At 48.9% G+C, this 21,641-nt stretch overlaps 1 protein-coding gene across 8 annotated transcripts in view; it reads left to right on the forward strand.

The window, feature by feature from the left end:
• Positions 1-6,611: 6,611 nt before the first annotated feature.
• HIVEP3 (HIVEP zinc finger 3) overlaps positions 6,612-21,641 on the forward strand; it is a 289,740-nt gene continuing 274,710 nt past the window's right edge. For 7 of the 8 annotated variants that reach the window (XM_054223793.1, XM_054223792.1, XM_054223796.1 and 4 more), the window contains exons 1-2: positions 6,612-6,748; positions 7,955-8,064. The gene's annotated coding sequence lies outside the window, so the exon portion shown is untranslated. Of the gene's footprint in view, positions 6,749-7,469; positions 7,516-7,954; positions 8,065-21,641 lie in introns of those variants that run through there. The other variant, XM_054223794.1, reaches the window with a different exon arrangement.

Consider the following 21,641-nt stretch of genomic DNA (forward strand, 5'->3'; position numbering starts at 1 on the left):
CATTCACTATTTTAATTATGATTTTTTTTTTTCTCCCTGGGCACTAAAACCTCTTGGATTTTGCCTTTTGGTTCAGTTATTTCGGGAACTCATTAAATGCCTAAGTCACGTGTTCGTTATTAGAAAGTGAAAACAACTCTCTAGCTGTGCCATGGGAGAGACTTCATGGTGAATTACCGTAGTTAAGTAGTAGCTTAACAGCTTGAGACTCTTCTAACATTAGGCAGGGTTTTTTTAGACCTTTAATGCATGGCAGATTATGATGCTTCCTGTACCGAGTGGTATGAGGTTATTGTCTGTGGTTGGTTTAATATGGATCCTTGTAGAAGGATAACACACAATCCCGTACATGCTGGAAAAGAATTAGATAATGTTCTCTGTTTGACGAGGGCAAGGAATGATTTAAATAAAGGGAGGGGGAAAAAAACCCCACCAATAATAAGCAAAGCCCATCCTACTGCTTAGCTACTCGTATAGCTCTTGTCTAATAGGATTCAGGCTAGAACCAAAATTGAATCATGATGTGATTCATCAAACTTCAAATTTCACTGTAGTGTCATATCTAGACAAATAATTTCTTCCGAAGAAGCTGGTTCCTCTCGTCCCTTTACTCCTGACAGTTGAGATCATCGAAACCTCTAGTGCAACTGGGAGTGCTAAAGAGCCCTATAACTTGCCCTGAGAAGCGCCGCAGTTGGTGGTGAGACAGCGGAGAGGAGGAATCGATGCTGTGGGGCTCTGCCGGCAGCAGCCTCATGGAGACCGATGGAGAGATAATGCCTGTGTCCCTGAGTGTCACTCTGGGTGATAGATGCTGCGGTGCAAGATATTGCTGTTTAGTGACTGAAACAAAAACACGAGAACTAGACTACTCACTCATGAGCTTTTATGGCCGTCCTTTCTGGGCTTTGGTATTCTTTAGAGCACAATGGCAGATCGTATTTTTTTTTTTTAGTACCAGTTGCTTACTTAATTGGGAAAAAAATGTGTCTGATCTGAGAAGTACTAGGCTGTGAGCTCGGTAGAAAGTTGACAAGGAAAAAACTCTCCTGAATATCAACTAGTTTTCTAACGTGAAACTTGAACCTTTTGGGATTCACCTATCATTTGGTGTCGGATGGTAATTTTGGATCACAGAACTAGCTAGAAGTAATAATCCAGATATTTGCAGGTGTTCTTCTTTAATCAGTCCTAGTTAATATGTGTTCATTCTGGGTGTACAGACAAGCTTAGAGATATATGTCCTAAAATGAGGCCAGACGATGCAATGGGACACTTGAGCAAATGTGTGAATACTCTCTGCAGATACCGTTTGCTGTAGCAGAGAACTACCGTCCCCTTCTAGGATAGGAGGAAAGAAACATAAGCCAAACACCTCTGCTGAAAATTGAGAGGTTGGTAATGAAATAGGCTCAGGTTTGCTCAGTGATCCTTATTTTCCCCTACAAGATTGTGCCCCCTTCAACCCAAAATGACCCAGCTGGGTACGGTTCCTCTGTGCAGCCGCTCACCCAGGGGGATTTCACGCAGCCCCTTTCGGAGCTCCTGGCAATCCCTGGGACACCCCTAGGACTGGCCGAGGGCAGGGGCTTAGAGGTAGGGAAAGGGATAGAGAGGCTCCTGCCCCTGTGCAAACTCCATAGACCCCTTGTCCACAGGCTTCTGTACTTTTTTTTTTTTTGGGTTGAATTAGTTCTTATTCCAGTACTGAAAGGGGGCTTACAGGAAGGACAGGGAGAGACTCTGGATCAGGGAGTGTAATGATAGGATGGGGGGTAATGGTTTCAAACTGGAAGAGGGGAGATCTAGATTGGATATCAGGAAGAAATTCTTTGCTGTGAGGGCAGTGAGCCCCTGGCCCAGGTTGAACCCCTGGAGGGGGGTTCAAGGCCAAGTTGGACGGGGCTTGGAGCAACCTGGGCTGGTGGGAAGTGTCCCTGCCCAGGGCAGGGGGGTTGGAACTGGATGTTCTCTAAGGTCCCTTCCAACCTGAACCGTTCTATGAATAAGTTTGAAGAAAGAGTCAAATGGCACATGGCACTGCCCATCCAGGCTGCTGGTTATGCAGGAGGCAGCAGCTCCCTAAGACAAAAAGCCAGCTGTGAGCAGCAACCAGGCGGTCCTCAGCATCTTATCCTTTCCATCCTGCTCCTCTCACTCTGCTCTTGCGCAAAATCCCCCAGCTGCAGCCAGCAACGCCGGCACTGAGAGGAGATGGATCAAAATCCAGCGGCTCGGTAAAGGCACAGACACTCGGGGCTCTGAGAGCACTCGCAGCCCTGTGGTCTGTTCCCCTGGTTACAGCTCGTCCCTTCTCCCTCTCCGTGCTGCTATCTTCTGCATCTTCCTAAACCACAGCGGGTAATCCAAATGCAATGCATTATGTACGGGCACCAGGAATCCTATTTGTTTTGCTGTCTTAGGTCCCAGGAAGGCAGTGGCTGCAGAGGGCTGGAAACCAAAGCCGTGCTTTGCCTTTGTATCTTTGTTACTTATTAAAAAACGCAAGAAGAAAAACAGGAGAACAGCCCCATACCCTTGCCTTTTTCGATCCCAAAAGCAATTAGTGAAGCTAGCAATTAAAAGGAAACACAACTTCCCGCTCCTACTTGAGCAGGCTTGATAGGTAGCTTAAAAAAAAAAAAAAAAAAAGGCAGAAAATATGGAGTCTCACACGCCTCTCTCGTTTTTCACAGGAGAATGCCCGTTAAATGTCAGAACCATGAATTCCCATGTAAGGAGCTCAGCCCCATCCTGCTGAGTGATGCGCACTGTGCAGATGGACGGTGCCGGGGGGAAGGGGCAGTCTTCTGCAAATATTCCCAGAGTTTTGGACAGGCTCTAAGCTGTTCCCTGCACCTGCGTCCTTCCCCACCTACTCACTTAGGGTTAGGCAGGTTAGTATTGTCAAGAGAAAAGTATCCACGAGGTAGCGTCAAACAGTTTCGAAACAAGTTTTGAACTCTAACTTTTTCTGGTTTTGTTTTCCTGGGAGAAAAAGGAGGAGGGAATGAGTTACGGAGGGAATGTCTGTGACCTCTAAAATACAGCTGGGTATGCTTGCAGCAAGTCCTGCCTAACCAAAAAAAAAAAAGAAAAGGCAGAAAACCAATAGCTTTGACTCTTCTTTTGGCCCATCCCACCACTCCTACCCCCTCTTTTCACTGATTGCAACCAGCACAGCCCTGGCCACGCAGCAGGGCGGTTTTGCGGTCGTGCTAGTTCCCAGCAAGACCGGCTCCTGCATGGAGCCCAACTAATAAGCCCCCCTGAACTTATTAGCTCAGGTTCTGTGGAGTGCGTCGCCTCTAATGAGGGTGTGCTTCGCTGAGTAGGGAGCAGTGAACTAATGCACCCAGCGAGGACAGGGTCTCCCAGGTTTCAGACCCTTCTTCTGCGTGCGAGGACGTGGATGATTTGTAATGCAGGTCTTTCCATCGCTATTCGGGGAGTTCTCCCTGCTGTTCATGTTGATTTTTAACGATTTTTGAACTGCTGGGAAAGTTGCAGAATACTGGAGGAAAGCTGAATTTGTATTGCGGTTAAAAAAAGGGGGGGGGGGGGGCAGGGAACAATGTGGTAAGGTAACTGGTACAAAGCACTTGCATGGATGCTGCAGGCATGCTGCTTTCTGTAAGAAAGGGTGATGCAAGCTCAACATGGCACATATGGAAAAGCTTAAAACATAGCTAATGGTTTTCAGAATGATTTTATTGATTTCCGTTTCTAGGGGTGAATCAGGTGGTTGTGGTCTTGCTGCAACTTCTGTGCTGCCTTTGGTAGAATGGTTTGGGTTGGAAGGGACCTTATAGATCATCTCATTGCACCCCCCTGCCCTGGGCAGGGACACCTCCCACCAGCCCAGGCTGCTCCAAGCCCCGTCCAACCTGGTCTTGAACCCCTCCAGGGATGGGGCAGCCACAGCTTCTCTGGGCAACCTGGACCAGGGGCTCACCACCCTCATAGAAAAGAATTTCTTCCCAATATCTCATCTAAATCTCCTTCTTCAGTTTGAAGCCATCACCCCTCATCCTATCACTACATGCCCTTGTAAAACTCCTTCCCCAGCTTTCCTGTAGGCCCCCTTTAGTTTCTGTAAAGCTGCTCTAAGGTCTCCCCGGAGCCTTGTCTTCTAGCCTTCTAGCATGTGTTTTTCTGGAAGAATCTCCTAAAAATTGTGGGGAGTCGGAAGGAAGCTTGCACCAGTGTAAGTGAAGAACATGCCTCCAAGCAGAAGAGTTCAGACACCTCTTATCCTTCCCTTATGTAGATAACGTAGTAATGGTCTGCAAGGGCAAAAATGGAGAGCAAAACTGATAAGAGGTCATCTTTTCCAACGCCTGCCTCATTTCGTGGCTTCTTATTGAAATGTCACAGGAAATAAAAACAAGACTCTGGCTTTGCTTAGTGAGAAGTGACCAGGTCCCCAGACTGGGAACTGGAGCCGGGTAAATGGAGGCTGGTGATGAGGCTCATGTTTAGAGGAGATATGTAGCCACTGTGGGTAATTTTTAAGCTGATTGTATGTTTTCCCAAAGAAAGTCACTTGTTCAAACAGTGTTTCATTCTGGGCAGCGTGGTGTTTTCCTCAGGAGGTTGGACTATGGGCTCGTGCAAGGTTTTCAAGCACTGACTGCCCAGCACCGAGTACGAGTTGATGGTTGCTCTGGTTTTGCTACTGGTCATGTAGGAGTTTAGATGTCAACTTGGCAGACTTCAATAAACCCTGCTGTGCTTTCTGAGCACGGCTATTTTCGCATGTGTCCTGCAGGTGTGGAAAGCGAGGCCCATAAAGACAAGTCACTCCTCAAGGTCTATGTGGCAGAGTGTGGTGGCATGTGGAGGGCTCCGGTGAGGGTGGTGTTGGCAGGGATGCAACGCCAGTGTGGTGACACCCCTTCCATAGCTCCGTTAAGTCACTCAGGTGCTTGTGCGTGGAGCTGCATGGCACCTTGCAGACCTACCAAGGCAGGATTCATGCATCTCTCGCGTGTGGCCCTGGCTTGTGTAGGCAATGAAATGCCTTGTTGTGTGGCTTCTTGTTGAAATCTGGAAGGGGAAGAACAGCATGAAGAGCTGTGTCCTGTGACTCTGGACTGAGACAGTGGTTTTTGGCTTAATAGCCTGATTATCTCCACTTCTTCCCTCTTGCTGTACTGGTTTTAATGCCTACAGTGACACACAGTGGTGATGAGTTTCTGCTGTGCCAAAGCCTTGCCACAGGGAGGTAGAGGACATTGTGGATGGTTGAAATGGTGACTGCCAGGCTCCCCTTGCGGGAGCACCCTGCCATGGGCTGTCTCTGCTTGCTGATGTGACTCGGGCTGCAGGCTGCTCATCAGATGGTCAGATAAAGAAGCTTTGGAGCTTTTTACTCCTCCATCCAATATATTACCCACTTACTACTGATTTTTTTCACGATCAGTAGAGAGTTGCGGGTTTCATAAGCTGATTTGTACCATAAACGCTGCACTCAAATCCTCTTTATTTTTTGTGACAATGCAATTTATTTTTTTTTTTATCCTTGTGTAAGCAGCCGCAAAATAAAAGTTAGCTTTTGGCTGTTGTATTTCCCTTCTTCCTTATGCTCCCATTGTGCTAGAGAACCCGGCAGGAAAGCGCGTCTCCGTTGCTCCTTAGGAGAACATTTTTCAGTGTCCTTGGAGGTGTTCGCCTTTCACTTCCAGGTAGTGCGTTTGCAGGGGAGTAGATGACTGTTTTCATCAGGATTATTCCATTGTGATATTCCATCGCTCCATTTCCCAAGAAGATTATTTTCTTTCCCCACACCCCCTGCCCCCCTCCGCCCTTTGAGAAGGAAAATGAAGATAAGTCTTGGGCTGTCTTCCTACTTGAGCTGCTGCTCCACACTGGGTAGCTTCAGGCAAGCCCCTATTTCCAAATCCCACCTTCTCCAGCTATTAAGATGGTAAAGAAACATGCTGATACGTCTTGTATGAAACGTCTGGAAGTGGGGGGCAAGCCGTAAACAAATGCGCTCCATTGGAAAACGGATGAAAAAAAATAAAAAAAAGAAAGCATCTGTTTGTCAGGCGTCGTCCCTCCGAGAATCTACGGTACCTGTAGTGCGACCAGAGCTGTGCCCGTGGAGCTGGTGCTGGGGTGGGTTGGTGCGGCTGGCGAGGAGGAGGAGGAGGAAGGAGGGAGGCGGCTCCGCGGAGCAGAGCAGATGTGCTGGGTCTCCGTCATCCAGAAAACGCTTCTTGCTGGCAGCGCAACACAACCCTGCAGGTCAAGGTCAAGTTGCTGGCAGCCTGCATCCCTGCGGAGCTGAGCCAAAGTGGTGTTAAAAGAGGAAAAAAAAAAAAGAAAAAAAATAAAAGAAAACCAAACACCAAACCCCCGTTTTTCCTCCACTTTTGATGGCCAGCCCTGTGCCCACTGCTGTGCTTTGCAAGCAGCGGGGACCCGGGGGGAAGGGGCGGCTGCGGGCAGGCACCGATGCTGGGCTGCTCCTGACATTTCCGCCTGCGAATGCCCAACCAATTGGCGAGGCTGGAGCAGCGACACATGAAATATGATGATTTTCTGCTGAAGAGGAGGAGGAGGAAGGAGTTGGGGGGGGGGGGGGGAAGAGGGTGGGAGGACCGCTTGCTCCCGCTGGTTTGCATGCCGGGGGCTGCGCAGAGGACTGGCCGGAGCAGAGCGCGGGGTGCGGAGCCGCAGCGCCCCGGGGATGGCCCCTTGCTCCCCGCGCCCTGACCAGGAGGATGCCATTGCCACCCAGGTGGGCCAGGCGCCGATGGCAGCAGGAGAGGCGCGAGGCTGCTGGGGGACACTCCCAGGGGGTGCCAAGGCCTGGGGACCCACAGCTTTTGGGGGGGACCCCCTGGCCGCCCCCCCCCCCCCCCCCCACCCTGGGGATGGCTCCGGGGCCGCCGGCGCTTTGCGATGCTTGTTAGTGGAGGGCTGAGATTTTTTTTTTTTTTTTTTTTTTTTTTGGGGAGGGGGCTTTTGGTTCGGTTTGCTCCAAAAACCCGAAATCCCACTCCTGGAAGAATGCTTTATTGCTGTGCCAGGGCTGCTGGGTTCAAACTTTGCAGCCTTGATCCTTAGTTTGATGGGAAGCACTTGACAGAGCTCCTCTCCGCTTGTCATTAACCCTCTCACACCTCCGCCTGGGATGGAAACTGTTAACACCTAAAAATTCAGTTGCAAGAAATTTAACCCTGATAAGGACCGGCCGTACAACTCCCTGAACTGCACCCAGCAGCTGTTCATTTTTATAATGACTATGCATTTATCCAAGAGCCGAGTGGCAAGTTTTCCGTTTATTATTATTCTCCCAAAGGAAAGGGGGGTGGGGGTGGGGGGGGGGTGTCCTATTAAAAAATAAATAAATCGTATAATAATATTCGTCAAGAAAGGCTGCTCGTGCAAACCACACCTCCCCCTGCTCTGACTGTGCCGCCGCCGCTGCCGCTTTATTAATTTATTTGCGCCGTGAGTGACAGTCCTCCAGAAGTGATAATTGGTGCACTGTAGCTTTAAAAGGTTAAAACCCTTTTCAAAAAGGCCTAGACTCATAGTGGGAAAAGACAAGAGAGGCTTTGGCTGGCTTTGGATCCAGAAAACAGCTGCTGATTAGAGTCTGCGTCTTCGGGCTGAATTTATTACATATTTTTCAGCAGCAGGGATTCTAGGAGGAAGCTTCCGTTTGGGTTTCTTGATCGTGGTTTATTTTTATTCAGAGGAATAACAGAGGAAGGATTTGTTCCGGCTGGAGCATGCTCACAACCTGCAAGATCTCCCATTATTAAACTGCCTAGTTTGGGCTTTAATATACATGTGGTGGTTGTTTTTTTTTTTTTTTTTTTTTAATTAGCGTTATTATTATTTGGCAGCGTGCATCTCTATTTTTTTTTTTTTAAATAATTTATTTTGAAAGGAAGCTGATCTCGTAATGAGCTTTCTCCTTCCTTACTTGAAACAGGTGCTAATGAAAGAATGCAAATAGCACCGGCTGAGCCGAACATTTCATAAAGAAGGGAACAGCCACCGACCCCAAACGGTCCGGGATCTGCCTGCCGGCACCCAGCAAAGGTAGGCACCGGGGGTGGGGTGGGGTGGGGGGGGGGGAGGGAATTTGGGTTGGTTTTTTTTTTGTTGTTGTTCTCTGCGTGTATATTTGCAGACGGTATATTTTCCTCCTCCCTCCCTCCCTCCCTCCCTTGCTGCGGGTGCACAACCGGACGGCGAGATTCCATTTTGCCTCCACGAAAGGTGTCAGGTTGCCACCGAGACGCTCGCCCACCGCACACCGAGTGTGCGCATATAGAGATAAATATATATATGTGTGTGTGTGTGTGTGTGTGTATGTGTGTGTTCCCTGGGTGGCCGTGCTGGCGCGATGGGCGAGCTCCCCGAGCCTGGGGTAACCTTAGCGGTGTCAATCAGCCCGCGGCCGCCTGTAACCCTGTCCCCGCCGCGCTCCCACCGACTTCGCTCCTGCTTAATTAGCCCCGGCTGTCGCATGAATTTATCGTCGCTTGACAGCAACTTCATTTTCTCCCAATATGCAGAGATTTTACTTATTTATTTATTTATTTATTTGGCTGGTGGGAGGCGGAATGCCGTGTGTGTGTGTTAGCGATGTGCGGGATGGACGCGGTGCGGGCAGAGGGACGCGCGGCTCTGCCGGGCACCCCGGCCCCCGCCTCGGCGGAAAAATGGACGTGTTGCTCCGTGGGGAGCCCTCGTCCTCTCGGGGCGACACTGGGAGCCTCCTGTGCCCAGGCCCTGCGCCGCTTCCCATCCCGCATGCAGGTTCCCTGCGGAGTAGAAGCAGCTGTTACCTGACGCTACAGTGTGTATAAACATATTTTTTAAAAAAATAATAATAACGTGCATATTCCAACCCTCGTTTTAACAGCTAGATGCCTGCCTCTGGCTGAACCCCCCTTTGCCTGCACAAAGCCCGGGCACTGGTTTTTCTTTTTTCCGCCCTGCCTGATTTTCTTTGCGCCCACGCCGGGTGAGCGTTGGGCAGCGCTGGGATATGATCCCCAGGGGTTCGTCCTTGGCTGGGAGCGGGAGTTTCTCCCCGTGCTGGCGGCGGAGGTGGGGGGAGGCAGCCCCACCTGCACCCACCCGCGGCTCTCGCTTGGGCACCCGCGTCTCTGCCCTATTCCCCCGGCCCGGGGTCGCGGCAGGGATTGCAGTGGCCTCTCCGAGGGCCAAATCCAGCCCTCACTGGTATCATCCAGCTCCTTCGGCCGTATCAACCTCCGAGGGCAAAAATTAGCCCTTTGTCTGGAAGTTTGCCTTTATATCTCAATGTCTTTAAGCATGTTTTGTGCAATGTATTTCTTTCTCTGTGTTGCACGCAAGGTTATTTGTAGGGTTTTTTTTTTTTTTTGCCTGACTGCTAAGGAGAGGCTCTGCAAAAAGTTTACCCCAATTAATTGTGCAAGCTGAGGATGGGCAGCACATGAAATAAAATACTTATTTTATATAAACAACCCCTTGGGGCTTCCTAGAAAGAGAACTTGTGAATCTCTAACCTGACAGACAGAAAGTAATCAACACTGAATACGCAGTTTGATCTGGTGTGTTCCCCCCCCCCCTCCCCCCCTCCCGGCTTCTGAAAGCATTCTGAAATAATTTTTATTAAGGAGTTTGATACGGGATACGTGGAGGAGAATATGTTTAAAATAAGCTTTGGAGCCAGCGATGGGGGAATACTGCCATGGATTTGGTTGGGTGCGGGGCTGCGGGCGCCCAGCGTCCCCTGCCCTCCTGCTCTGCCAGAAACGGCAAATCCAAACGCTGTCGGGCGCTTGTGTCCCCCAGCCTTGTGCTTTGGGATGCAAAGAAAAAAAAAAAAAAAGGTATGTCCCCAAACCTGGCGCTCCCTCGTGCCCAGCCAGCGATGCTCGGCTCGTGCTGGGGCTGCATGGCCCTGAGGGGACGGGACGTTCTCTGTGGCTTCCATGCCATGCCAACACAGGAGCGTGCCCAGTGCTGCACTTTGATTTGTTTTATTTATTTAATTAATTCCTTTTTGGAGATTGCCAATCCTCCCAGCTGCAACAAAACACGGGGTGGCGGGGGGGACGGTGTCGGTCTTTATTTCTTCCTCCCCTCGGCCAGCCTGCGTGCTCAGCGGGATCCCTGCGCACGGGTGCCATGTGGGAGCTCGCTGCTCGGCACCGGTCCCCAGCTCTCACTCTGCTCAGCCTGGTTTGGATGAGAAACCTCCCCAGAAAGCCCAACCGGGTGGTAACTAAGGAGGAGGAAGGGAAAGTGGCGTTTTTCTTATCAAATCATCTCCTGTATGGGGCATGGCCTTTTGCCCGGCTGCCTCTGGGGCTACGAAATCCTTCATGCACTGCCCAGTCCAAACCCTCCTCCTGGCTGCTTAAGCAGGACATGGCAGACCTTGTCTCGTGCTGCACCAGAGTGCTCCTCTGCAGGGGTGGTGGCATCTGGGTCCTGCCAGGAGCTGCTCTTCTATGAAGTCTCTGTGATACCTTGGGACCGGTGGGAGTTGCTGGCCCTGCATTCCTCTGACTTTTATCCTTGCATCACCTCCAGAGAAAGGGAAATGAAATCGTTGTTTGAGGCATCGGAAGCCAGGTCACCCAACAGTATCGTGCTTGCATAGGATGCTCTTTGTTATTTTGTTGGAAATAGTTGTAAGACTCCTATAAATGTACACAACGTGCAGGGTCGTGGCTTTCAAATGGCTCTCCAGCATCTTGGCTGGTTTCCGGCAAAGGTTGTGGCTGACCCGTTCCATCAAGTTATGTAAATGGTGATATTTGGTGGGAAATTGAGATAGCTGTGGATGGGCCAGGAAGTTTTATAGACCCTTGGAGGAGCCCAGGTTCAGAGTGCCTCCTCCTCCCATGCACTTTAATTCCGGATTTTCACCTGGCCCTGGGCTGGTCCAGCAATTACCAGAAATCTCAGCTGTCTCTGTTCACGATGTGGAGCTGGTGAGGAAGGGATTGGTGCCAGGAGAGCAGGAACATAATATTGACCTAAACCCATCATTTTTAATTGGACCAGCTGGGAGTGAATCTTCCTGCCTTGTGCTGGTAGGAGCACAAACCACTCTAGGCTTCTTTAGGGCTAAAAATCGTCTCCTTTCTCCATGTAAAGCTAAATATCTGCAGCTGGCTCAGTTAAGGCAGCTGTATAATATGGGTTAGTATGGATGCACCAAGGAATAGTACGTCCCAGCAGGCTGATCTATTTGACCGTTTAAAGGTGCAAATCATTATCTGAAGAGGATCTTCAAAAAGGTATAGGAGGGCTGGCTGTTGCTTACCCACATTTAACCATATTTCACCATATTTCTGACCTTACTGTAAAAGGGATGTCAGAATTCATAGCCCAAATCTTTCTTCATTTAGTTCTTTAAAAAGCTCAGAAACTTTTATGCCAAGAATGGAAACGTAGCAGCTATGTAAGTCAAGGCTTTGCTCAACTCTGATCTCAGTGGCTAACTGAGGTGGAGGGGGGGGTGGAAAGCAGTATGGCCTTTTTTGTTCCCATTTAACCTTTCTGCGTCTTACTTTTTCTTCTGTGTGGGAAATGGGGAGGAGGGAAGGGGGAGCCATTTGGCCAAGATCACAGTATGAGTCCCTGGCAGATTGAAAATGCAAGTAATAAGTTTTGACTCTAAGCTCCAACTGCAGACAGCAGCGCTCAATATTTTTTTTGTTTTTTTTTTTTTTTTTTTTAGACTAGTATTTGCTGGGCAGCCACCAGTGCTGTAGGAAAACGTGCAGGGGAATGTATTTTACTGTATAGACAATCCCTATTGCTAGACGTGTTTTGTTGCACAGATGATCCTTGCGGGGAGAAGCAGGAGCAGCCCCAGCTCCGGTGGGTGCGGGTGCCGTGGTGGTGTCTGGGCCGTTCGGAGGTGAACACCACAACTGATTGCTGTTACTGATGACTTGAATAATTTATTGAGGCACGTTGCGTGCAGGGTGACCAGCTTGGGCTCTGAGGGCTGCGTGTGAAAGCCCTCGTGGCTGAGGAACACGGGATGCTGCTGGCATCCCCTGGGAGCAGAGGGAGGGGTAGCCCCAGAAATAGCTGCTGGGACCATCCCCAAGAGGAACCCAGCTGCTGGCCCCAGCCCGGGGTCATTCTGGATGGGTTGTTATGGCCCAGGACGCTCTAATGACCCTGACCCTAATGGTCCTGGCTGATCCGTCTCTCCCTGCAGCTGGGAGAGGAGGATCCCACAGCCCTGCTGCTCCAGGGCTGCTTGCAAACTCCCTGTATGGGAATCCCATGGGGACTTGGGACCGTCAGATGGTTTGTCCCCCCCCTCGAACAGCCCAGATTTTTCAGTGCAGTGGAGAGATTGTCTCTTGCTTCCCCTCCCATGTGCCGTCTCGTCACTCTGGCAGCTCTTGATGTGGGATGCATGGGCGTCTTTGGAAGGAGCTTGGTCAATAAAACCCGGTGGAGGGGACAACCGCGGGTGGCTGGACCATCTCCTGCACCTCTGGAGGAAAGGCCCAAGGCTGCCGCTGACTCACGGCCCCGATTTGGGGGCTGCCAGCAAAAAGAAATGGGTAAACCCTGATGTAACAAGTGATCTGCTGAAAATAAGCCACCGCAGAATTTATCATTCTGTTAAAGTACAAGTGAGAACGGCGAGGGCTGCTCATGATGAAGTCAGGGATGATCTCAGAGTCCTTCAAAATACACCTCTGCTACAAACAAAACTTCTAACCCACTTTTTTAGTTGCCTTTAGAGTTTAAGCATATTTTATATAAGCCAGTGGACGTTACTGCTAAGTGATGAATTTGAAATCAAAAGGTCTAATATGTTTGAAATAACGTTTGCAATTGGAGCTCAGGCGGCCTTTTAAATAATTGTTCATGTGCAAAAGAGCAGACTCCTGGGCTGGGCTCAGCTGTGCAAGTCTCATCCCGTCCTGCCCTGGTCCCGGTCCCTCTAACCATGTCCATCCTGTGTCATCTGTATTTCAAAGGCATTTCCAATCCTCACGGGCCAGGTCCCCTTCATCCCTTTGTGTTTTAGTCCATGAAAACAAATTTATTGTCCCTCATCTCTCCCCTTATGGCCTTTACCTGATTCTGTGTTGGTTGTCACAGTCCTGGAGGTAGTGTTCCCGTTGACCCCATTTTTCATTGCTTATAACTCATATTTTCAATTTTTTTTTTTTTTTTTTTTTGTGTGGTCTTGGCATCATAGTGAATTTTATGGGAGAGTGAAAATTGCTGAGCCAAACAGGTTGTCTTGTTTTTAGTGACTCTTCAAGAGCAGTTTGGCCAGGTTTCTTCGGAAAACTATTTGCTGCAGAGAATGTGTTGCTCGAAATGAATTCTCCCTGCGCAGCAGGGACATCTCCGGCAAGCGAAGGCAACTTCTACCTTACTGATACTGGCATTTGATTATAACTTTGATTAATTCATTGGACAGTAATTTTATGCAGTGGAAAAAAAAAATCTGCTACCTGGCAAGTGAAGGACATGTACTGTGCACCCGTGGCAGATTGAAGGAAAATATTTAGAGTGGCTTCGTGTCTCCGAACAAGATGTGGTGCCGTGCCAAGAGAAGGCGGCTGTGTGGGTCAGACCACCCACTGCAGGGGGCGAACGTTGATCCTGGGCCAGCTTCAACAGCGAGGAGAAGGTGTGCTGGTGTGTGTGCGGCTCCAGGGCTGCAAGGTGCATGGGGGCACAGCCGGCAGAGCATGAACTGCAGCCTCTAAATGAATAAATAATGTAGTGAATGGAAGGTATTGCTGTTATAGCCAAGGTAGTTGCTTTTTGGAGTGCTTGACAGGCTGGGAGAGTTGGGGGTGCTCAGCCTGGAGAAGAGAAGGCTCCGGGGAGACCTTAGAGACCCTCCCAGTCCCTAAAGGGGCTCCAGGAAAGCTGGGGAGGGACTCTGGAGCAGGGAGGGGAGCCGTGGGACGAGGGGGAACAGTTTTACACTGAAAGAGGGGAGATTTAGATGAGATCTTGGGAAGAAATTCTTTGCTGTGAGGGTGGTGAGCCCCTGGCCCAGGTTGCCCAGAGAAGCTGTGGCTGCCCCATCCCTGGAGGGGTTCAAGGCCAGGTTGGACGGGGCTTGGAGCAACCTGGGCTGGTGGGAGGTGTCCCTGCCCAGGGCAGGGGTTGGAACTGGATGGTCTTTAAGGTCCCTTCCAATCCAAATCATTCCATCGTTCTATGACATATACCTGGTTTGTTTTATAGTGAGAGTGAAAGATATGCTTCTCAGTTGGGGCAGAAAATACATTATTTTACTCCTCAATTGTGCTGGAATGGGATTTAGTTGTCTCTCGTGAAGCCATAGTGACCTGGAAGCAAAAGTCCTGTTAAAAGTTGTGCTCCTAAGTTGCGTAACATATGGAATTATTCATTTTCCTCTGTCTTCTGCATACCCTGTTGTCCATGAAGTGAGGCACATGTACATGCTCTCCCAATGCCTGGGCATGGTTGATGGTTGGGTTGATGCTACACAAGGTCTCTCATGTTTCCCTGCACTACAGGCAGTTTAAGACAAGAAAGAGTCCTTTTTTTCTGTTTTCACATAAATGTATCACCCTGTAAGGCAAAAATGTTCCTTGGCTTCAGTTCCTTCTTGGCACCTCAGCAAATGCCTGTGCTGTGGGTGTTTGTGTGGCAGGGGGTAACTGGCAGGCTGTTGGGCAGAAAGGTGCTCTTGCTGTTTGTGTAGGGTCCAGCTTTGTGGGACCCTCGTCTTGGTGGAGATTTCAGGGTGCTCCGTCGTACAGAGTAGACGATAAAACCAGAAAGGAGATGCCTTTCAGTGAATTGTGCAAAGAGAGGGAACTTGGGCAGTCCAGGGTGGACAGTGCGCTTGGCTGACCGCAGGCCATGAAGGAGGAGTCTGGGCTGTGTTCATGGGGATGCCATGGGGAAGAGCTTCATGCTCTTTTAATCTCTTATTTTATACAATCTGTATTTCCATGCTCCAATTTCTACACTCCCTTGTCAACTGGCAGGGATCGATAACGTAAATAACAAGGCATGACAATAATGTAAATAACAGCAGAACTCAAAAGTGTTCTGGAAAACTTGCATGGGGAATACCGGGAAGGTAACTAAATTCCCAGAATAGCTACTTCAGTTGGACAATTTGGCTTATTGATGAATGTGGGAATGCGATGAGTTACGACAAAGCTCTGTGATTGGTACGCCTGCAGCTGGAAGGACCTATATTCCTTTTGCTGTTGAAATTTTGGGGTGCAATGCGGGCGCGTTCCCCCTTGGATAAACCAGCTCATCGGTTCTGGCGCTGCCGTGTGCTTCCCAGGGCTGCCTCCTGGTGTGGTGTTCTCGCTTATGAAGATTTTGCAAATCATATGATAACCTTCAGATAGGGAGGACTCTAAGGATGCTGTAATTACTCTGTATCCATAGTTATTCTGCGCTTCGTTTGTGGATGCTGCGTACACTTTTGAAGCACAAACCCATCCCTGAGCAGTCTGTTGTTCCTTACAGAGGAAAAGGTTGGGTAAATTGAAAAATCAAGAGGCCAATTTTCTCAGTTAACCGTACATAACAGGTTTCTGTTGCTTCTGTTGCTATTTCTGTCAGCGTTTATATGTGGTGGGTTTTTTTTCTCAGTCATTTGGATTTTGCTCAGTGTTTGCCACTGCAAAAGCTGCCCAGGGACTGACGCTCTCTGCAGAAGCATAGTCCCAAGTCCAAAATGCGTATTGAGATAAAAATCTCGATTATGAAAAAAAATCCTTGCTTGGTTCTCCATGACCGAATAACCATAAAATGAACTTGGTACCCAAGAGCAAACTGCCAAGGTGGGGGGAGAGAGAAGGCGCTTACATCAATATCACAGAAAGGTTGCAAAGTTAAGCAATCAAAAGATGGAAATAAGTGAGCGTTAGGTTGAATATGTAATCGTAACTTCCCTTTGTCTGCGTGGTGTTTATCAGATAGAATGCAATCTTGTGTTATTTACAACTTCCAATAAATAGATATTTAAGATAAGCTCGATCATGTAATTAAAGACTTTTGACACGTGGCCAGATGCTCTGCCTTTATGTTTGTGTAAATGAGAGCGGAGGGTGGCTGTGTACCACCGTGCCTCTGCTCAAGTGCCTTAAAAAAAAGAAACACCCAAAGGCTCTTTGTCCCACTATAACTGCATTTTCTGCATCTAGATGGCATGGAGGGATGGGACCGTCCCCTCCCTAGGGGGAGAAAAGGGAAACTGAAAATTGCAGCCACCTAAATTTCTAAAGGAGACTAGATGTGTTTTTGCAACTGTTTATAAAAGGTGTGCCCTCAAGCAGGAGAGTTGCCCAGATTTTCCAGACAATGTTTTGGGAAGGAAATTCAAGCTCCCCAAGGGACGGGCGGTGACTCCGTCCCTGCAGTTAAGCGCTGTGCTCCAGGAGTCGGGGCTGAGCTTTGCTCTGGCCTCCTCATCTCACAGGCTGGCTGGGACCGGAGCTTTGGTCTGGGGCTGAAGCCCAGGTCTGGAGCGGACCTTGCCCCAGCAGGCCTCCCATGCCCTGCGCGGTGGCACGGCCCAGCTGGGGCTGGGAGAAGCTCTTGTTGGGGTAGCAGTTGCAGAGCCCGGGGTGCAGGGTTGGAGCAGGACCCAGAGCGTGCATCTCGTGCAGAAGTGAGCTTTGGGGACTTTGGGGATGTTTTGAGCCCAGCTGGACCTGCTGGAGGGGACTTGAGGAAATAAAAGTGCTCCTTGAAGCTAAGAGTTTGGCACATCAGCAAGATGGGGCTTGAGAGCGTTCCTTACAAAAAAACTTACTCCACTTGGGTTAATTTTGTGCTGGAAAGATGCAGGTGAGTGGAACCCATCCCAGCATCCTGGAAAAGCCTTCCCGGACTTTGCGTGTTCCAGCACCCCCTGCAATACAGAGGTATTGTTTGAGGCAACTACTTGTATGCCTCGCTGGGGTCTCGTTATTGAGTTTTTCCAGCACCACATGGGCACCTTGGACTTTATATCCCCAGAGACACCTGTGGGCTTGCAAATGGGTGTAATCCTAAGAAGACCGTGACAAGGGATACCATATTTTGGTGTCTACTTTTTCTTAACAGGATGGAGATGTTGCATCAAGGTTTTGCGTAATGTGGTATGGTACCTTTTTTCTTTTCTCTTTTTTTTTTTTTAAAGACAGAGAGAGCACTTGGTGCTTTAACAAGGGCGTGCTGCTCCCCTCAAACGTATGCCAATAGAAGTCATCTGTAAACTCAGTATTTGTAGACTCGGGACTGACTGACTGACTTTTAGTGTTGCAAACAAAATATTTTACTCCTGTGTAGATATTTTTGCATTTGCACCATACTAACAGCCATGAAATGGTACAACTGGCTCCCAACAAACAACCCCACTTGCTTTTTGGGGAATGTTTTGTGAGCAGTCTAAACCTTTGTAAAACCTTAAAGCCGCATAAGCAGCTTAAAGCCATCTAAAGCCTTAGATCATTTTAAACAGCTTGTGCCAATATAAGGACTTAGATTATCTTAAATACCTTAAACAGATCTAAAGCTTTAGTGGAAGAATTTGGCCAGTCTCAGACTTGGTTGATTATTTGATTGATTTCACAGGTCCATTGGTGACCACAGGGTGACTCTGCCCAACCACTCCTTACTGGAAGATGCCCTGATTTTCTCTATCTTGTGATTTTTATACTTGGAATATTTGATGGTTTGACACGTGAGCACTACACTAAAATTTGAATCTGTAACCTTAACTCTGCCCTTCTGCTTAGGTTACGATCATCTGTAACTTCTGTACACGGCCCCAGGTTATTTTGGCTAAATGTGTATCTAATTTGCAGTAGAAAATGAATTCTGTTACACCAGTTGAGGATTTTCAAAGAATCATGAGTGCCCAAACTACTCTTTGCAGTCTGGATTCTTATGAATTGCTTATATAGCTTTGAAAATCTCATCTTAAGATGTGGTAGCTTAATTAAACCTCTTCAAAAGTGTACATAAACAGAGGAATGAGTCCAGACTGTGACTTCAGTTAATTTGGACATTCTCTACTTATTGCCTGCTCCTCACTACTGCATCCTCATGGTGTTAATATAAAGTTGGATTCTTCCTTCATTTTGCGAGGAAAAAAATCAGAAGTAATTCAGGCTCACGGATTTAGGGGATTTGGGTTTTTTTCCTAGTTTAAATTAGATGGAGTTTCACTTCCACACCAGCCAGCCCTGAAAGGCTGAGTTAGTTGCTTTCCCTTAGAGCACAGCTTTTCTGAAAGCTGAAGGAGCAGCAGCCCCCGGAATATTTTCTTTAGGAGATATGCCGATAATAACACTACAGCAGTAAGAAGACAGCGTCAGTGAAATTTCCCACTTGTGCTCCTCAGCTGAGGAAAGTGAAATTTGTCTTTATCGGGAGTTTGTATTAAAACAGGTGGGTTTTTGTGGCGGCGCGTGCAAATCGGCATTAACCCTAAGCTCTCTTCTCAGTTGCTGCGTGTAACGTAGTATTGGAACAGACCCAAATAAATCGGAGAGGAAAATGTGACAGTTCATAGGAAAGACTAACCCAGAGCAAACCTGGTATCTCCATTCGTCGTCCTCATGGGCTCTGCCATGTGCAAGATCTGCTTTTCAATCTGTCTTACATATCAGTAAAGCAGATGCACGCGGATCTCTGACATTACGAGGAATCAGTATTTTAGGACTTTCACGTGGAAGAATTGCGAGAAACTTTAGAAAACTAAGAAAAAGTTTCAGTTTCATTTTTAGAGACGCGGCTTTTCAAGCTCAAGTGTTAGATTGCTAACACAGGTTATTCACAGTGCAGCTGCTAATAAGTTCTGGTCTCCTGCATTTTATTCACTTAATAAATTAATGTATTTATTATTCATAGAAATAGTAGGTGAGCGCTTGCTTGAAGGTGAATTACTTTCTTTCAGCCTGCCAAGCTCTGAATTCTCTTGTAGATAGTATCATTCATACTTAGAGCAAGAAGCTTGAATGCTACCTTGGTATCTCTGAGAATATCTAGTGGAAAAATCTGGGATTTTACAAAACGCCCTTTTTTTAAAAAAAAGTGAATTAACAAAACCCAACATAAAATACATCCAGAAATTCCTGGGGGTTACGCAGTGCTGGAGGTTTCAGCCCAAGCCTGGCTCCTTGAGGGGCTCACCGTGGGTGCAGCTCTCTAGTACATAATTAATAAAGTTCTTTTCCTTTCTTAGAATATCTGGCCCAAGGAGTTCAGGATTAAGTTTGCTAGAAATGTAAACACATGGCAGCTGGGTAAACTGCAGCTGAATCAGGGCAAAGAGCAGAGTGGCTTTATAAATATAAATCTGTCTATAACCTGGAGCCTGGGACTGGGTTTGCTTCTGTAGATGTTCTGCAAATCTGTGGATCTTTGCCCCTATGATCTCAGTGCTCTTGTCTGCTTGGATGGGATGTGGCGCGCTGCTCGCTAGTGGGGATTTCTCCTCTTGCTGCAGAGCTGAGTTGGTTTTGGAGCGGGACGGGGACATTTCTCCCCTCCTGTGGAAACCCACAAAGCACCTGGTTCGCTAGTGACAACTTGGTGCAGTGACTTTTTTTTTTTTTGTTTACTCAGCTTAGCCTTTTTTACCTTTTTTTACCCTCAGTTTGCTGCAAGCTCCAGAGTGGTCTCAGCTCTGTGTGCTTCTGACTGGAGGCTCAAAGCACAAATAAAGCAGCTGGTGCAGGTACCCCCTACAGCAGCCTCTTGCTCTCAAAGGTGCCCATCCCAAATTCTGGGCCATTGGCAGACATAGGAGAGAAAACATTTCCTAAAGCCAGTAGTAATGGCAAAACTTGTGAACTTCATAAAGTTCACCAAGGCCAAGAGCAAGGTCCTGCATGTGGGTCAGGGCAATCCCAAGCACAAATCCAGGATGGGTGGAGACTGGATGGAGAGCAGCCCTGAGGAGGACTTGGGGGTGTTGGTGGATGAGAAGCTCCACACGACCCAACAACGTACGCTGGCAGCCCAGAAACCCCCCGCAGCCTGGGCTGCATCCCCAGCTGCGTGGGCAGCAGGGCGAGGGGGGGATTCTGCCCCTCTGCTCCGCTTGGGGGAGACCCCCCTGCAGTGCTGCCTCCAGCACTGGGGCACCAACAGCAGAAGGACACGGAGCTGTTGGAGCGGGGCCAGAGGAGGCCCCGGAGATGCTGGGAGGGCTGGAGCCCCTCTGCTGTGAGGACAGGCTGAGAGAGCTGGGGGGGTTCATCCTGGAGAAGAGAAGGCTCCGGGGAGACCTTCCAGCCCCTTCCAGTATCTGAAGGGGAACTACAGGAAGGCTAGGGAGGGACTTTTTAAAAGGGCATTTAGTGATAGGACAAGGGGTAATGGCTTCAAACTGAAAGAGGGGAGATTTAGATGAGATATCAGGAAGAAATTTTTCACTCTGAGGGCGGTGAGCCCCTGGCCCAGGTGGCCCAGAGAAGCTGTGGCTGCCCCATCCCTGGAGGGGTTCAAGGCCAGGCTGGACGGGGCTTGGAGCAACCTGGGCTGGTGGGAGGTGTCCCTGCCCAGGGCAAGGGGGTGGCACTGGATGAACTTCCAACCTGAAACATTCTATGATTCTATGAAAAACAAAGGACAGAACTTTTTTCCTTCCCCTTGATATATTCCATCCCCCTGTCACCATAGGTCTGGCACCCAAGTGCACCCTGATTGCAAAGACCCCCATTGTGTAGTGTGTAACAGAAACCTGGGTGTGCAGATGGACCGAGCCTGGTCAGAGGGGTCAGCAGGACACAGGGCTTGGACCTCTCCTGTCACCGCGTCCTAGAGAGAGAACAGAAATAAACTGCTTGTTCCACTGTTGTTCACAGACGGAGGCGGGAGTAGCCACCAAACGGTGCTAAAGCAGGAATTAAATGGATTTACTGTAGATGGTGTGGTGCTCGGTGAGCATCACCCCAGGGTTTCTGGCGGCCCCTGCGTTCCCCTTTGCTGGGGACCATTGTGCTGCCAGGCAGGACTCTGAACCCAGGAACGACGGTAGATGGGCTGGGTGTGTGGCAAGCGTTGTTCAGCTGTGCGCCAGCCATTATGGGATGCAGAGAATAACTCGGCATATATGGGGTTGTAGCAAAGAGCCCAGCTGCCTGACGCAGGCAGTGGAGGCGACAGGTTTCCAGTTTTCCTTTCTCCCCAGTTTGTTCACGCAACCTGCAGCGGTACAAACAAGTCGGTGTTAATCCACTCAGCAATTGCGTCTTCCTTGGAAGGGGCCCTGGTTTCCAAAAGTATCGCCATCCAGGACAGCATTTAAGCATGTGCTTGCCTGTAAGCGTGTGTTTAATTGCTGCCCTGGATAATGTTGTACTTAATCACGTTTCTAAATGTTTTTCTGGTTCAAGGCCAATGTTGGCATCCTGCGGGTTGCACCGCTGCCGTGTGAAGAGCTGCCGGTGGTGGATGCAGCATCCCAGCCCCACGGAGCGTGGACGGGCATTAGGCGAGGTATTGCCGTTGAGGAGATGAGCAATGTGTAGGGAAGGAGGCTTGAAGCTCTCCGGTAAAGAAAAGATCTGTGTTATTTAATGGGATGAATTGGTGAATACAGTGAGCTGTGGAGGGTGATAAAACACCCAGCATTTGTAGCAGCGAAGGATTTGTAACATCGGTAGATTCGGGTGAGGATT

The sequence above is a fragment of the Rissa tridactyla genome, chromosome 18, assembly GCF_028500815.1.
Source record: "Rissa tridactyla isolate bRisTri1 chromosome 18, bRisTri1.patW.cur.20221130, whole genome shotgun sequence".
NCBI classification, from domain to species: domain Eukaryota; kingdom Metazoa; phylum Chordata; class Aves; order Charadriiformes; family Laridae; genus Rissa; species Rissa tridactyla.